Raw genomic sequence first — 6000 nt, 5'->3', positions numbered from 1 at the left:
TCTTACTCAAACTTCCGATTCCACCATGTAAGACCTACAAATAATAGTCATGACACAATTTACAACTTAGGCAAGTATAAATGACAAGCTAACTAGAAATAGTTTTCAATCGAAATGCAAAAGTGTAAGCGTTAATCAGATTCAAAAAGCTGAAATATCAAGCTAACTAGAAATAGTTTTAAATTATTTGAAACAGTTAACCAATTACAAAATCAAAATTTTAAAAGGATAAAATAACAAAGTAATTCTTAAGCTTCATCGTCGTCCTTATCATTCTCTTCTTCATCGTCGTCTTCATAATTCTCTTCTTCATCGTCGTCTTCATAATTCTCTTCTTCATAGTCGTCCTCATCATTCTTAGGATCTTCTTCTTCTTCATAATCGTATTCATGTTCATCACCTACATAAGTACTCATTTCAACATCTTCATATGTCTGATCTGTTACATAGTTGATCTCATCATCACCATCATAGACATTTGTAGGATTAAGGATTAACTCACTATCTAGTAGTTTATCATCTTTATTGTTACTCATGTCAAAAGTATCCCTTGGTCTATTCTTTACCACAACTTGCCAATCTGTTTCAGTCGGATCTTGAACATAAAACACTTGTCTAACTTGCGATGCCAACACATAAGGATCTTCATCTTGGGTCTGCAATAGGTGGTTGAAATTGACAAGTGTAAAACCTAATGGATCAAGCTTTGAACCTCTGCCTTTTTTGACAACATCAACCCAATCACATTTGAATAACACAACTCGGTGACCTTGTCGATAGGTAATTTCAATTATGTCGGTTACACGCCCATAATGTGATAACACTGCATCAACTGGATTTGAATCTTTTGCACTCGAGAAAAAGTTTGATTTGCATCAAGCGTGACGCCACTATTCTGTGTTTTCGCTCGAATCTCATCGGAATAAAATCTTGAAGTTGTAACCATTAATTGTATAACCTTTAAATCGTTCAGCATATGGAAATGGACCATCGGCAAGGATGTCGAGTCCTTCAGCGTATTGTTGTTTCGCTTGCCTAAGCATTTTAAGGTGTTGTTTGAACCACTGAGCAAATTCTTGTATGTGTTTCTTCTCAATTGCAAGAGAAGTCAACTTCTTTTTGTACAACCTATGTAACATTGCTTTGTGATGGCTGCAAATTGAAGCAACGATTTATTATTTTCAACAACTTTTGAAAATTAACATGAAAGTTATATATCATTTCTAAAAATATTTCTTACTCAATATAGTAAGAGACATCGTTGTCATTTGACAAGATATAATAATGCACCCGATTAAGCTCAGCTTGATCTAATATAAATTTGACCCCGCCACGAATCGAAGTGTTGTCTTTGTATCTTGGTGGTTTATTCGACCGCGTTTCAACATTCTCCATATATCTTGTCACAAATGAGACACACTCATCGGCAATTGATCCTTCCGGTTGGGCTCTGTTGCGAACGTATTTCTTTAAAGTACACAAGTATCTATTCGCACAAGTAAATAATCATTAGAGAAGTAAACACAAATAAGAAGATTAATAATTAATGAACGAAATAACATGTTATATACCTTTCGATTGGATACATCCATCTATAATTGACTGGACCACCTATACGTGCTTCTGATGCCAAATGAATAGACAAGTGGACCATTATGTCAAAAAAAGTTGGTGGAAATATCATCTCCAAATTGCACAGAATCAAGGAAATTTTATCTTCGAGTCGTTGATAATCCTCAACTCGACCCACTTTTGAACACAAATCACGAAAGAACATGCTGAATTCCATTAAAGTAGAGCAAACTTTCTTCTGTAACGATTTTCGAATCGCCAAAGGTAACAATTGTTGCATTATTACATGGCAATCGTGACTCTTCAACCCAAGTATCTTCTGTTGTTTCACATTGACACAACGAGCAATATCCGAGGAATAACCATCCGGACACTTGAGATTTTTCAAAACATTGCAAAACAACTCTTTACGAGACTTGTCCATAGTATAACATGCCGCTGGAATGTAAAATTTTCCATTTTCCTTTTGTATAGGGTGGAACTCAGATCTAATTCCCATTCTAACAAGGTCTAATCTTGCCTTCAAATTGTCCTTTGTTTTTCCTTCAATGTCCATAATAGTACACAAAATATTATCACAAATATTTTTCTCGATATGCATAACATCTAAATTGTGCTTAAGCATGTTATGTTTCCAATATGGCAATTCATAAAAAATACTCAACTTTTTCTAGTTATCGGGCATATCTTCTGTGTCCTTTGTAACCCTTCTTCTTTTGCGACTAGTATCCCCTCTCAAACTCTCCTCAAATTTCTAACCAAACACATGTGGTAAGTCTCTTAACTTTTGCAAGATATCAGTACCCAAAAGAGGGTTAGGAGGTGCTCTCTTATCAACTTCACCATCAAATTCCTTCCTCATTTTGCGAAATCTATGATCCATAGGCAAGAAGCGTCTATGACCCATATAACATGTCTTCCGCCATTTAGGCAAGTATAAATGACTTGTTTGCTCATAGCAAGTTGAACATGCCATTTTACCTTTAGTGCTCCAACCAGATAACATAGCAAGTCCGGGATAATCACTAATGGTCCACAATAAAGCTGCATGCATTTTAAATGTTTCATTCCTAGAAGAATCGTAAGTATCTATCCCTTCTTCCCATAATTCTTTGAGTTCATCAATCAACGGTCTCAAATATACGTCAATGTCGTTTCCCGGACTGCGAGGTCCAGGTATTAACAAAGACAATATAATGTTAGGTTGTTTCATGCACCACCATGGTGGTAAATTATATGGCACAAGTATAACTAGCCACGTGCTATGAGAAATACTCATTGTTCGAAAAGGATTAAACCCATCACTTGCCAAACCCAATCTCACATTTCTTGAATCCGCAGCAAATGTCGGATTCCTAGCATCAAAATCTTTCCAAGCTTCAGAATCTGTGGGATGCCTTAATACTCCGTCTTTATTACGTTCCTCATCATGCCATCTCATGTCAGTTGCACTCTTTGATGACATGAATAGTCGTTGTAATCTTGGTTTCAAGGGGAAGTAACGAAGAATTTTTGCAGGTGTCTTTTTCTCCTCATTCTTGTAGCGAGCCATGCCACAACGAGTACAATTTAGAAGCTGAGATGTTTCTTTGTAATACAACATACAGTCGTTTGGGCATGCATTGATCTTTACATAGTTCAATCCCAAATCTGAAAGCAACTTCTTGCATTGGGTAAAGTTTTTTGGTAAGGTACACCCATCTGGTAAAGCATCTCTCAGTAATTGAAGTAGTAATTTGAAAGAGTTATCGCTCCATCCACCAATGCACTTATAATTCCATAGTTTGATAAAAAAAGATAGCATAGTCATCTTATCACAACCAGGATATAACTCTTTCTTCGATTGTTCTAACAATCTATAGAACTTATTCGACTCAAAAGAACCATCATTTTGTACTCCTTCGGTTGAACCATCTATATCTACTCCGACGCCATGAACTCCACATATGTCTCGTACCATACCCTCTAAGTCTTCGTCATCTTCTACCTCGTCGTTGGAAACTTGTTCATTTGTAGCTTCCGTTGGTGCATTCATATGAGTACTTGTCGGTCTAGGTTCCCCATGAAAATACCAAGTTACATAACTTCTCATCATCCCATCCCTTACCAAATGTCCTTCAACTGTATCTCTGTCATAATACTTAGTATTTAAGCATTTGGCACATGGACATTTTATCTTTTTCTTCGGTGACAAACCCGTGAGCGAATGCAAAATCTAAGAATGCATTTACACCATCTTCGTACTCTTTTGTAATCCTATTAGCACTCATCCAAGACTTGTCCATGTTCTACGCAAAAGACTTCAAAGATTCAAACAATGAAAACTAAAATCAAATTAAAGAGGGTTGAATATCTTGAAGATGATAGATATAACATAAACATTCTAAAATCATATGTTCAAATAAAACATAGAAACCAACAAATTATAAATAATACAACTTAAAGGATTAAGAAAAGAAAAAAACTAATCTTTAGGTATATGCAGTTCCATCTTTAGGTATGTATGTGATTCGCTTCCTCAGGTCGAATCTAGGTTTGCTATTTTCTAAGTAGCTATTCGGGAGATACTATCGACATCTCTATGTCAAACGTGCCTTAAGTTTAGTTTTTGTAAAATTCGGACTAATGGCTCGTTTTAGTTTTATCCTATAAGATTTTGAAATTGTTTTGGAAAAACTCCGTTTTGGGCTTTCGGTTGGCCCGGGTCGCTTTCGAAAAAAAAATATGGTTAAAGTCGGAAGAAGAAAAGTTGAAACCTCCCACTCAAGTCAAGGCCCAAAAGGCCTGAGTCAAACTCCAAAGACTTAAGTCAAACTTGGTCAAGGGACCCTTTGACTGGTCTTGGGAAGACCAAGACAAGTCACGGTCAAGGTCCAAGCCAAGGTCTGACCCGGATTGGCACGTTCCAGAACGTGCCAAGTCCCTCGGGTGGACGCGTCTTGGCCCTAGGTCAGGGGTGTCCCATGCCCATAGACGCGTCCTAGACGCTCTGTCCAAGCTTGCACATCTCGGACAGGAAGTCCGAGATGGTCGGGATGCGCCAGACGCGTCTGACCTGGGACGCATTCTAGGTCATCTCGGACTCCAAGTCCGAGATGGCTTTGGTTTCTCCAAACGCGTTCTAGACGCGTCTGGAAGGGATAGTGTCGGTCGTGTCAATTCGAGACGCTCTCGGATTATGCTGGTCGCGTCTGCTGACGCGACCTCATGCGGTGAGACGCGGATCTCTCGGGATCCCAGTTCGAGACAGTCTCGGACGCGTCTCTGTCCGAGACAAACTCAGACGCGTCTCTGTCCGAGATGGTCTCGGATTCCCAGTCTGGGAAGGACTGGGACGCGTCCGAGACGCCCGCGACTGGCCAGATGCATCTTGGGACGCGTCCTGGTCAGTCCGACTCTTGGACAACAGCTTCTCCCTTCCTGTTTTTCTGTTCCAACCAACTTTAGCTGTTGTTTTTGATGAAAATTCATCAAAAATAGCAGATTTTGAAACTTGTTTTCAAAAAACCATTAACTTTTAAAACTTCTTTTTCGAAAACTCTTTGAAAAACTCGAAATTTTAAAGTTTTATACATTAAAACCCTTTCAATTTCTATCCGATTACGTCTAAATCTAATTTAAACTAATCAATTTCACGTCTAAATCTATATCCAAACATAAAATTATCTAATCAATCAAGTTCGAATCTAATTCGTCTAGTCAGAGATAGTTTCATGCAACTGGCTCGTGATGCCATTGCTGGAATATGTGTGTATCTAATACAACTATCTAGTGTTCTAAGCGGAATCTCAAACATCTATATGTTAATACTAGATTACCAGGATCGATAAGGCATGAACTATTCAATGAACTAGAAGAGGGATAAATACCTTGAACGCGTTTTTCCCTCGAACCTTTCCAATCGCGTGTGAAGATCAAGAGCTTCAATTGTAGCTCCTCTCCTTGAGACACCGAGTGTGTTGACTTGATTTTCCTTCCTTTCAGACTGCTAGGACTTAATAGAAGGTTGAGAAGAACTCTTCTTCTTGACTAGATTGATAGAACAGGAGCTTTTTCTCTACAATCCTCTCTCTCCACTAGCTGTATATTGAGAGAGAGAGAGAGAGTTGTATATTTTTCTTTCTGAGAAAAATCCACACCTTTTTTTTCTGAGAATCATATTCAAATTAGGTCTTTCTATTTTCCGGGTCACAGAAAAGATAATTACCAAAATACCCTTTTAGGGTATTTTGGCTATCCCCTTTAGTGTGGCCGGCCAGGACAGCCACTATGGGCTTTACATGGACGGCCCACTTACCTTGGTCGGCCATCATATAGCCGGCCCAAAAAGCCTTGCTTCGGGCACCTCTTTTAGGCCCGGTTCTTTCTATCTTGAATCTTCATTCGAACCTTTTCGGCTTATTTAGTTGGATCCAATCCATCTTTAGC

At 38.5% G+C, this 6000-nt stretch overlaps 1 pseudogene across 1 annotated transcript; it reads right to left on the bottom strand.

Annotated features, from left to right (window-relative positions):
* Window positions 1-248: 248 nt before the first annotated feature.
* Window positions 249-3863, bottom strand: LOC147548667 (uncharacterized; annotated as a pseudogene). Its single transcript, XR_015237376.1, has 3 exons — window positions 1572-3863; window positions 1241-1486; window positions 249-1152 (listed from the first exon to the last, which is right to left on the bottom strand). The product of XR_015237376.1 is annotated as an uncharacterized LOC147548667 (transcript).
* Window positions 3864-6000: the final 2137 nt, after the last annotated feature.

This window comes from Eschscholzia californica, unplaced genomic scaffold (assembly GCF_041429995.1).
Source record: "Eschscholzia californica isolate CP2 unplaced genomic scaffold, dmEscCali1.0.p SCAF_3, whole genome shotgun sequence".
NCBI lineage: Eukaryota > Viridiplantae > Streptophyta > Magnoliopsida > Ranunculales > Papaveraceae > Eschscholzia > Eschscholzia californica.
The sequence above is the reverse complement of the archived record's forward strand: the minus strand, read 5'-3'. Positions and strand labels throughout refer to the sequence as shown.